Raw genomic sequence first — 12,609 nt, forward strand, 5'->3', positions numbered from 1 at the left:
AATTCAAATCCGATCCGATCTGATCCAATTACAATTCAGTTGGATCGGTTTTTATAATTCTGTTTTCAAAAACCGAAACATTTTAAAACGACATATAAATATAATATTACCCAACTTTACACAAGAAGCAAAAACAAATTATTTAGTTGTGATTTGAAATTTATAAACAACTAATACGAAGATATATTATAGTTAAATATCTTGTACATAGAAAACTTTTGAGAGAAAATGCATATTAATGTTTTTTTTAACGGGTGAAACGTTTTGAACCTATTAAAAAAAATAAATTACAAAATTAATAAATAACTATAGATATATATTATAAATAGATAAATAATAAATGTTTATTCGGTTTTTTTGGACTATTCGGTTCTTATTTTATAAACTAAAACCAATCCGAAATCCAAAACAATAATTCGGTTTTGTTGAAAACCAATCCAAAAATCCGAATACCTGAACCAAATAGTCCAATCCAAATTATCCAATTGGATAATTCGGTTTTATCCGAATAGTGAACAGTTCTAATCGATAGTGTGAAAATCCTCAATTAGGGTTGCATGTATAGATGTCAATATATAGATACATAGTTTTCTTTGTAATTCATAATTGTAAGCAATCTACAAATGCACTAAAACAACTTCCATCACGTACTTAACGATACATTTTTTTAACGGAAAATCTAATCTACTACTCCTAATTTCACCTATGAACCAGACGAGACTTGAACCCTCGACCTCAATGAGGGAGGACAACAAGGGTCTCATGGAAAAGGGATTTCTACAAAATTCAAGAGTGACGTGCATAGTAATTTATACTTGGTCTAAGAGATCGTGGACAAATATTTTACAAACTATTACATGACTCAAACTCGAGCAAACTACTAACGTTCACAACAAGAGTTCATAAGGAAGAACCTGACAAACTCACTTAAACTACATATGAACAACTTTTCTGAAGACAGAAAAGAAACTGGAATTAAAAAAAAGTATAGACTCAGACCACGCACAATGAAGACAACAATTGAAATGTTAATAACATTTTTCTGAGAAATCATGTGATTTCAAACAACTGAGACTATAAGAAGCACCAGCCAGGTGGCCCAACGGTGATCACTTGAGATAAAACACTTCAAAAGGAGGAGTTCCCCCATATTCGGCTTCAACTTTGGGGTGACCTACTATTATAAAAAAAAAAAAAAAAAAAAAGAGAAAAAAGAAGCACCCTACAAACTTAGCGTGGTTCGTTTTCTTGAAAAGCCATTTCTGTAATACCCGAGTAAGATTCCCATTCGTTAGTACTATATGGAATTAACGGGACATCATAAAGATCAGATTGCTCCACTTCTAGGATTAAGCTTCTAGATTCTTCTGGTGTTTGTTGTTTAACCCATGGATGAGTAGTAAACTTCCTCAGGCACTCTAGCTCCATTGCCACCTCTCTCATAGTAGGTCTATTTTCTCCTAGTAAGTCAAGGCATCTCTTTATGAGCTCAGCTACTGCTTGTAACTGGTCAAGAGTCCCTTCACTTAATACTCGTGGCTCAATAATCTGAAAGAAACGGTTTTCTTTCATGGACTTGATAAAGTAGGTTGCTAAATTCTTCTCCTCATTGATTCTACTTACACAAAGGGGTTTTTTCCCAGTAATTAGTTCTGCAAGGACCATACCAAAGCTATAAACGTCACTCTTGTCAGTTAATTGGCTTGTGTGGAAGTACTCAGGATCCAAGTACCCAAGTGTGCCCTGAACAAGAGTAGTGACTTGATCATGATCTAAAGGGACCAACCTTGAAGCACCAAAATCTGATATTTTTGTCGTGTAGTTATCATCTAATAATATATTGGCAGACTTGACATCTCTATGTATGATAGGCATAGTAGCTTGTGAATGAAGGTATGCAAGTGCAGATGCAGCTTCAGAAGCAACTCTCAATCGATTCTCCCATGATAACCAACTCATTCCACCCGCTTTATGATGAATGTGATAGAAAAGCGTGTTATTGGATATGAACTCATAAACTAGTACTGGTACCTCCTCTTCCAAACAACAGCCTAACAACTTAACAACATTTCGATGGATGACTTGTGTAAGGATCATGACCTCATTAATGAATTGCTCAGATTGACTCCCATCCACTATTTTAGACTTCTTTATTGCAACAACACGATTATCTGGTAAGAATCCTTTATATACTACACCATAACCACCTCGCCCAACAATTCGCTCCTCTGAATAGTTGTCAGTTGCTTTTCGGAGCTGTTCAGTGGTGAACATAGTCACGGCTTCACTAGTCCCTGTCGCCTTGAGCTTTTGTTTCATAAACACGCCCCGTTTTGCTCAAAAAATTTTTCTCGTAGCTTTATGAGTTTCCTTTTCCTTATGCCAAGGAAAATCCCAGTTATCCCAGATAATATAGCTAGCAAGCCAAACACCAGAGCTACATTTGAAAATAAAGGAAAACTCTTCAACTAATAGTTATGTTAAATGGTTAATAGAAGAAAAGTGAATTTAAATGAGAATAAGAGAACAAGCTTCAGAAGGAACTGTAAAATAAATCTTCACATTAGAAGTAGTCTTAAGACATTAGATTGCAAAAAACGGATTATATATATACAAAGACACTTATATATACTGGCTGTACGTAGTTATTATATGTGACATACCTACAGAGAATATGACAGCTGGAAACTTTGAATTTTTGGCATCAGGTCGACAATCATCTTTTATTTTTCCATCACCAGTGTATCCTTTCAAACAAGTACAGTTGTAGCTCCCTGGAGTATTGATACAAATGCCATAACAGCTGATGTTGCTTTTATCCTCACACTCATTGATGTCTAGCAAGAGATATATATTCACATATTAAAAAAAAAGCGATACAAAAAATGACACTTGCTTCTGTATTTGAAGATTATTGTGCTCTAAAACTGAAACTGACCTTCGCAGCCTGGATCAAGATAAGGATTTCCCTGGTAGCCATTGTTACAGATGCAGCGATACCCACCAGTGTCTTCATCTTCGCAGAAGCTATTTCCCTTACATTCTGTAGCCTGTGTGCAATTCCTGTTGTCTCCAATTACCCAATCAACAACTATGGGAAGACTGTTATCTATCTTAACATCAAGATCCATATTAGACAAATCAGGTACACCACCAAACGTAAAGCTCTCTTCCTCACCAAGAAACGCAAAACCACATGGATTGAATGAAAACACTCTTGCATGATTATAGAATGAGCCAAGTGAAACATTGTAAAATTTGAGACCTTTTGGTATTGATGTCTGACAACACCCATTTCCTGAACAGTACCCAACAGGTACATCACCTGCTTTGCTACATAACCCTAAACACCCACTAGTGAAATCGAGTCCATTCCTCCCTGTGATTAAAGCAGAATCATCGCACCCAATGACAGTGAACTTGTTCTTCTGTGAAAAAGTGAAAGGGGTGGTCTCCAAGTTAGTCCATGCAATAAGTTCATAAGTTGCTCTTCCAGATTCGTTGTAGCATCTGAAAGCAATCGAATTGGAAATTTTCATCTCGTGTCCTGACATATTGTATATTTCAATGTTGCCTGATCCGATGAAAAGCTTTGGGGGGTTAGAAGTCAAGTTGCAGGTCAGGTCAAATGATTCGTCTATGGAGCAGCCTTTGTCTATGCCGAAAGGGTATTCAATTGTCAAGTTCCCGCACTGTGTTCGGCATCCTGGATTTGCTATCTTTGCCATGGCTGTAGGGGTGAAACGTAAAGCAAAAAGAACAAGTGTGATAAGAAGAAGCATGTTCCTATTTTCTTGTGTATGTATGATCAGATACCTTTTTTTGTTTGTGTTTGAAACGATTTATCGGAGTATCTAGCAAAGAAGTATTTAAGGTTTTATAAAATTCCCTTTGACATTGCACATATAAAATTCCCATTGACATTGAACAGTAACAAGGTACCCACGTTTTACAATGATATAAATATCAAGTAGGCCACTCATTATTAAATTCTGATAAAGAAAACTGAAATAATCTATAGACACGATAAGAAATTAGCGACGAAGATGCAGCCAACGATATCGATCCTTCTCAGAGTCCACAATGGCTGCTAGCAAAGGTATTAATGGCTACATGGCTTAGATGATATGGATAGGTGAAATGTGAAATATACAAACAATCATCAAAAGAAGAAACATGATTTTGCTACTACACGAATGTATTCAATTTATGAATGATTCTTGCAACTAGGAGGAACAAAGACTAGTAAATAGTCCAGTTTTTTGAACAAAAAAAGGGTTTTTTTGGACCGGGCGATCCGGTCCAACTTTTTTCAATTTCTCCTGTCTTTGTAGGACGGCAGTCTAGTTTCAGGTGACTTCCAATTCAGTTCAATTTTTTTTTTTCTTTCAACATACAAGTTTTTCTGTTCAAGGTTCAAAATGTTAATCATTCTATAGAAAAAATATGATCATTTAGTAATTCGTAAAATAATAAATTTTAAAAAACCCCACAATAAGTTTTTATATAACTAACAGTTACCAATTACAACATAATTTGAACGTATGATCATATACTTAATCCTCCAATCTTCAGAACATGTAAAATGTTATTCAACATCTGATTGTAAATGTGTTTTAATTAAAGAATCCTATGAGCAATATGTATGTGCTTGACTCAATGATTGGAGTAGAAATTAAAACTATTTATTAAAAGTCGTTTTCAATGGAATATGTCATTTATTGTATATTTTTTTTTTGTAAAAGCACCATCTTATCCAACTTCAGTAGCCGATTGATGCGTTATAATCTAAAAAAAAAGTAGCCGATTGATGCGTTATAATGTTATTGTATGTTTTGTTGTTTCTTTTGTCTATGATATAAATGTACATTGGTAAATGTTTCATTTAGAAAATCTTGAAAGTTCTATATATTCAAATATGATGTATTTGTATTGATCTATACTTTCCTTATGGTATTTGAACTTGTATAATTAATACGAATGAATTACAATATTCTCTTACATGGTATTAGAACATTCTTCACATCGATCCTAAAGAAATTTACAAATGCAATAAACTCTTTAGAGTTTAATTGACTGCCACATCCTCTATCTATTCTTCATACACTATTACTATTTTCTTTTTCATACAATGCATTGAACTTTATAAAGTTCAACGAGACATATTTAAATGATGAAATCATTTATTAAAAAACATTCATTTTCCCATTGAAGAGTTCAATGATCGTTAAACTCTATATCCATTAATAAACGCCAACATGACATACTACTGGTATAGTTTAATCTATTGAATGCTAATTATGTGTGTCATCTCATTCGATTCCCCCACTAAACATGCACTGTAGAAGCTCTAAGCCTTCATTGTCAGCCCTCTTTTCCTCCCCTTCTCTTATCTTGTTGACCAAGGCAAGACTCTCAACCTTTTTCTTTATCTCCAAGTCGACTACCTCTTGTGTCGATTTCTCTTCTCCAAGTTACTTTCCTCCTCATATTTTTCTTCCTTTTCCTTACGTACACGTCTTTCTTCTTCCTTTATTCTCAAAAACTATGACTACCTGATGTGTGCAAAAGATATCACCTCTCCAACTTCCCAACTCGAATGAGCAAAGGGAGATATATAGTTTTCGAAAATTCATCCTCACGTCGTGATAATTAGAGTCTCATGTCGTGATCTCAGTGTAATCCGTGTATGGCAAGCAAAACTAGCTTCCGCTGTCTATCTTCTAGAATATTGCTCCTCACATCGTGATAATAGATGTCTCACGATGTGACTTTGTTTTTTACTAGAATCTTCTTCTTTTAAGCTCCACTAAACTCTCATTTTAGCTCCGGTCCTTCCAAGCTCCAATATTTGTCACTTCTAATCCTTATTCTTCAAGAGTGTCCTATTTGGCTGCAAAATATAAATTAATTCAATAAGTATCACATATCTTTCCAATTAACCAAAATATTGCTTAAAATGTATTAAAATATTGCCTAAATACTTGTATAAATATGGCAATATCAAAATACCCCACACTTATCTTTTGCTTACCCTTAAGCAAAACTAATCTTTTAAGTTAAACTTTCATCACCAACATCACATAAGACAATCCATTTAGAACCCAACCATTATACTAAGACCCCAATGCGCATATTTTTGTCTAAATTCCTAAATACTTCCCAATCCTAAATACTCACAATCCTTATAAACATTCACCCCTTAGTTTATACAACACTCATTTTGCAACCCTCCAAATTCATCCTCAAAAATCTTTTTTAACCTCAAGGTATTTTTGGTTAAGCTACCCAAGCATATATAATATCTATAAAGAATTACAACTTTGATACCACAATGGAGCTCTTCGAATTCATCTCTTCTTTGATATTTGCTTTTCAATTTCTTTGAATTCAACACCTTTTTGTTTAATTTTTGATTCTTCAGAATTTTTGATCTTTTGATCTTCATACTTTAACAGCTCCAAAATTCTTTCGATTTTTTTGTAATCTCTCTCTCTCTCTCTCTCTCTCTCTCTATATATATATATATATATATATATATATATATATATATATATATATATATATATATATATATCACTTTTTTCCCTCAAATCCTACATGCTTAAGCAAGGGAGCTTAACTTCAACCTTTATTGGTTAGATACATTAGTCTAAGTGCAATGACTACATAAGTTCTCCTGGATACATTTTAGGTACACGTTGCAAAACTTATTACATCGTACAAACTACCAGATTATCTTTCATATCTCATGACTTTTCACTAGAAATGGAAAGTCACAAATATACTATAACATATTTTGGTTCAGTTAAACATTTGATCTCGTATTGGATCATCCCACACAATACTAACAACTTAAGTTTTTAATTATTACAAGATTTAATTCTTAGATTATTATTTCAAATCTATAAAATTTCTTAATTTTTCTAGTAATTTTTAATTTAAATTCCTTTTTCGACCCCATACCACACACTTATTTCATACAATGCATTCATTGTATGCATAAAACTATAAAAACAATAAAATGGGAGAAAAATGAACAGACTCTCTTGGGGTAGTAGTGGCGAGATCGATTTCTGATAGTGTGTGAAAAACTTGAACATCTTGAATAGATAATTGGAACTTGGACTTCATTTGTACTCATGAATGTGCCGGAAAGACGTGAATCATAAACTTGCATCTTCAAAAAGTGTGGTGCATAAATCTTCAAAGTAACGCATCTCAATGTGGGAAAGCATACGCCACACTATATGTTGAAAAAAGAGAAAATAAAATGCCATTTGTGATTTCTCACGATGTAAGAAGTAATTTCTCATGATGTGATATTGGTTCAAGTCGTTCTTGAAATCCCGATGGTGCTGGCCTCACGACGTTAGAATTATATACTCACGTCGTGAGAACCGGGGGCTTACAGATTAGATTTCCTTTACAAGTCTTTTATGAATGTAATCTTCACTTGTCTTCTTAATTCATTAAGACCCAGTTTTAATGAACTCTTTGATGGAACTATTTCTTCTCTCTACTCTACCTTCTCTCATACGGATGTCACCCCACACTAATAAAAAATTATGGGCTTCGATTCTTTTCTCTAATGCTCACGGCTTTTCTCGCTCTTTTTTTTCTTTTCTCTATCGTTACTCTAATAATTCTGCGAACAAAACAAACCATTGGTGGAAAATAGAAAACAAATACCACACATTCGGTTACATGTTTTAAGGCATACCATACCAAACAAAAATAAAAACACACAAAATTAAATGCACCAAAATAACTAAGAAAAGAAAATGACTAAAAATAAAAAGGATAAATATCAATAATCATCTCCATCATCTCTTGTCCCACTCGGCCCGACTCCATCTCCTTGTTGCGACCAAAGCTCCTCCCATGTCGGTATGTATGGATAATGAGGTGGCATGGTGGGTGGTCTCTCGATGTGAAAGTGCGAAAATAAAACATCCGTGGATTGATTGTGATAATTCACACCGCTGCGAAGATTATCCCAATATTGTTGGATTAGGTGTCTAAGCTCATAACTATAATTGGTATGTACTTGAATTGATAGTAGCAATGTCCTTTTGGGTTGCCTTCAAACCTGGTAATCGAATAGGATTATTGTTGAAGAGAGAAGAATGATTTATTAATTTATCACTTGGTTAATAAATTAATTTATTAATGCATTATGGATATAATATATTAATGAGAAATCATATTGTTTAATTAATATTTAATCAAAAATTAATTTTAGGATTAAAGGAATTAATTGAAACTGCAGGGACTAAAGGTGACAATGTTCAAAAGTTGAGCATTGAGCATTCTAGAACCTCCCTTAGAGGGATGGAACGAAATCTATAGTGTCCTAGGGTTTCCTTGGGCTCTAAGGGTGCCTTGGAAGCCTTAGGGAGGAAGTTAAGGGATTAGGGTTATCTAAGATACACCTGCTTTATCCTAAACCTTCCTTATCACCTATATAAACCCTTATAGGGTTGGATTTCGTCTAAGGGCACTCCAAGAGAGGCTAGGGCCGAATTTTCCACTTCCCTTCTCTCTCCATAGTAATCCTTGGTTGCTAGGTTTGTTTGTGAGCCATTAGAGGCGCGACAGTTGTGGCGCTTGCTACCAAAGTTCAAGATCTTCAAGGATTTGATTGTTATTACAATATAACAATAAAGGTATGTATCCTAACCCTAATTATATGTTAATTTCGAAAATTACATGTACCTCCTAGGGTTTCTAGTTTTTGTGTTTAATGCTTGTATGTCTAATAGTGAAAACATAGATCCTCAAATTAGGGTTGCATGCACACATAGGATTGTTGGTTTTGTATAAAACCCATCAGTGGTATCATAGACTTTGGTTTTGTTTTCAATTGGATTTGATACAAGATTATGAACATGACATATTAGGGTTTATGGCTAATAAACCCTAAGGATTGGATTTTCGAAATTAGGGTTCCTTAATCCTAGTTTTCGAAATTTTATTAGGGTTTCTTAAACCCTTTTCTTAGGCCTCAAGATTTCGAAATTTTAGGGTTTCCTAACCCTAGGGATTTTCGAAATCATGATAAGGATTGAAATCCTTGCCTTTCTCCCCAAGATAAGATTCCCAAATTTTAGGATTAGGATAATGCCATCTTTTGTAATTATCCATTTAAATGTTTAAGTAGACAATTAAAGATCCTTGAATTATCCCATCCCAAAATTTCGAATTTTAGGGGATAAAGGGATTAGGTTAAATTAATTGTTTAATTTAAATGAATAATCCTACATGATTTAATAATTTAAATTAATTCTTTAATTTTAGATAATTATTAAATCAAAGTTTTTAAAATTAAAAGGTTTTAATTTTCAAAAATTTTAAATTTGACTAAAACCCTAGTATTTTGAAAAGTTCAAATCACATCCTTATGGTTTTATTAAATTAATTAAGTGTGTAATTAAAAGTGGGTTAATAAATCCATAATGATATGGTTTATATTTAATTAAATTAAAAGGTATAATTTATTAAATTAGACCACCTAGTATTTTAAAAGTGTAAAATACACCCTTATACTTTATATAAAATTAAAAATCTAATATTATATATGTATAAGTAAAGAGTCAGTCTTACCGTTAGTAGGCGTCATTCACGAAGCTGGTCTCTAAGGGGTGTTTAAGGAAGCGGCCTGTAAAATGACCGTCATTGGGTATCCACTCTTAACCACCGCACTCTTGACTAGTGGAGGGTCGTTAGCCGAACGGGTAGGATAGGGCACAACCTTCCATTAAAAGTATAATGAAATACGAAGTAACTAAACACGCTTTTATAAAATTCCCAAATCTTAGTTACTTTAGGAAAAAGTGAACTTGATGCAGTTCCATGGAATTACACTTTGTACCCTTGCCGAGACAATTAGTGGAGCGTGTGTGGTTAACCGGCACACTAAGTTGGGATTGGAATTGGTGGCAAAGGGTGACTCGATGTTTGTCATAGATCGATGGAACGTGTGTGGTTAACCAGAACATTGATTAGGTGACTGTAACATTGAGTGCACCACGTACATTCGCATGGTTATTCACACCTTATTTGTGATCCTCGGCATCCCAGTCACAAATGAAGGGCATAATCGAGATTAAACATGCCATTGAAAAGTTCAATGAATCTCAACAGATCTAGGAGTTTCAATACATTTAAAACTTAAACCTTCAATTTTCGTTTTTCATGGTGGAAATTGGTAAATCGTCATTTACCTACCTTCAAATGTTCTGCAATTTGGATTACGACATCCCTCTTCCAAGTTGTAGAATAATGTGTTGGGTCCTAGCCTTAATATCTCATCTGGGTGTTTTATTAAGGACTCAATCAACTAACTTGAATTTCTTCCGTTTTGTAGATGTCAAAGTCTGACAACTACGGTCATCCTGAATCCGTTGGAAAGAGTTTTCCACATGAAGATGATGTTCCACGATTGGATTGTGGAAATGGAAATCGTGCTTCACTTCCTCCACCTCCTCCTATAATTCTCCCTGACCAACATGTTCAAAGACTTGAAAAGTTCAAGGTCACTCAATCCCTATTGGCGAAAAGACACGAAGATGGAAAGTCGGTATGCGCTCATGTCTTGGATATGAAGTTGCATATTGATAGATTGGGAATGTTGGGTGTCGACATCTCAAGGAAGTTGGCTGTTGACTGGGTTCTTCAGTCACTTCCCGATTCATATGGTAAGTTCGTTAGAGAGTACTATATGATGGACCATGACGTGACCCTCATTGATTTGACTTATTTGCTTATTGCTACTGAATCAGAAATGATTTGGCGCACTGGTCAAGCAAATTTGTCTGGTAAATCAGTGTCTCAACCTTCTATGGACAATGGCAACATTGGAAGTCCAGAAAAGTTTTCTCTACGCAAGAGAAAGGCTAAGTATGAGATAGTCCCTTATGCCATTCCCAAAGAATATGTGTGTTTCTACTGCCAAGAGAAGGGGCATTGGTTGCGAAGCTGCCCTGACTACCTGAGAGATCTAAGAGATGGGAGAGTCAAGATGTATGACTCTACTTCAGGTGAAATCCACTATCTAATTCTATTAAGTTCTTTTTTTAGATTCTTAACACATGATGTGATGAGATTACATTTGGTGTTTTGTAGGATCGAAGAAAAATGAAGCTTAAAAGAAAGAAGTGAGCTGAATCTGGTCATGAAGAAATGGATTTCGATCGCATGATTCAAAGATCGGATTTTTTAGCTGCTACTTTAGAGTTAGGACAGATTGCTAAATAATATTTACATAGTTTTCATTTGTAATCGCATTGTAAGGACAAGATTTTTCCGCAATAAAATAAATTTTGATTTTGTCTTATTTATGTTTCCTTGCGATGGATTTTTATGAAAATTGGTGTTTGAATGTTTCTATTGTTAGCAATATTGTGAATGGATTTGATTCTTAGTTATGTTATTTGTGGTAATGTCGGAAATTTACCAAATAAGGAAAGATTCTCATCGCCCAAGTTTCAATTGGACAGACTTGTAATCATGCAACTGGTATTGTATGATGAATGAGAAACTTCATATTTGGGAAATTAAGACTAATTCCTTGTTCACATAAGTATGTGAGTCAAGTGAGGGACTAGGAGATCTGGTACATAATGTTGTGCACTGATTAAGTCCACCACAAAGAACGATAAAATGTTCGTCATGATTTGCTAAAAGATTAGTAAATGTGATTATACTTAAAAGATTAAGTATGATTCTGAATCATTGGAAAAAGGTTTCATTGAATAGTAGAACGAATAAGAAGAATCAATTTGGCAGAAAGATAAAAGTTTCTCCAATCTGAAAAGATGGGAGAGTACTTAAGTATCTATTTTATGATTAACTTATTGATTTTGAAACCATATAACAATTGATCCTCTGAGGACACCTTGGTACACTAGTATGGTTAAGAAGAGGAATCAGAAATTGTTAATGGTTTAATCAATAGGTGAATCATACTTCGTTCCAAAATCAAGTCTTAGAGTCGTACTCCAAGATTATGATTTGAGTGACATCATCTTAAGAAATTTTAACACACTCATCAAATGTGAAGTAGGAAAATGTTTTCTTGCTCTTGCACGATTGAAATTGGTAAGTTGTGATGTCTTGGGTAAGACAAAGACCAACTAAGACGAATTGTGTGTAGTGGTTTGTCTTAATAAGAATCCGCACTAACTCTTGAGTATTTGTTTGTCAAGAAATGCTTCTTGACAAGAGAATCTTATATGTCAAGAGGTCAATGGGAGTCTAAATGATCTTGAAAATTTTCAAGAACTAATCAAGGGTAAACCTATTGTTAAACACTAGCACACGACTTGAGGTTTGTAACATATCGTGTTGACACAATTTTTGTTTCTGTTCCATTCCGGTTTAAGTAAACTATGCATATGAGTTCTATGAGTTCTCAATTGATTGCATAGAGGCAAGGCATCTTGATCAATGGAAAGTACATTGATGAGTAGGGGAAAGCTGCTCAAAGAATTGGAAGCAATGGTGGGACCCTTGATGGCAAGAAATAAAGAATGAACAAGTTCTGTCCATAAGAGTTTGGATTTATCACAAACATTATCTTATGATTATGGTTATGACAAATTCACA

The 12,609-nt window shown here is 34.3% G+C and overlaps 1 pseudogene across 1 annotated transcript; it reads right to left on the reverse strand.

Annotated features, from left to right (window-relative positions):
* Positions 1–798: 798 nt before the first annotated feature.
* On the reverse strand, positions 799–3,860 carry LOC145136546 (wall-associated receptor kinase 2-like; annotated as a pseudogene). The gene is made up of 3 exons (XR_013720527.1): positions 2,939–3,860; positions 2,664–2,837; positions 799–2,437 (listed from the first exon to the last, which is right to left on the reverse strand). The product of XR_013720527.1 is annotated as a wall-associated receptor kinase 2-like (transcript).
* Positions 3,861–12,609: the final 8,749 nt, after the last annotated feature.

Source organism: Lactuca virosa, chromosome 9, assembly GCF_052849685.1.
Source record: "Lactuca virosa cultivar CGN04683 chromosome 9, Lactuca_virosa_CGN04683_v6, whole genome shotgun sequence".
Classification (NCBI taxonomy): Eukaryota; Viridiplantae; Streptophyta; class Magnoliopsida; order Asterales; family Asteraceae; genus Lactuca; species Lactuca virosa.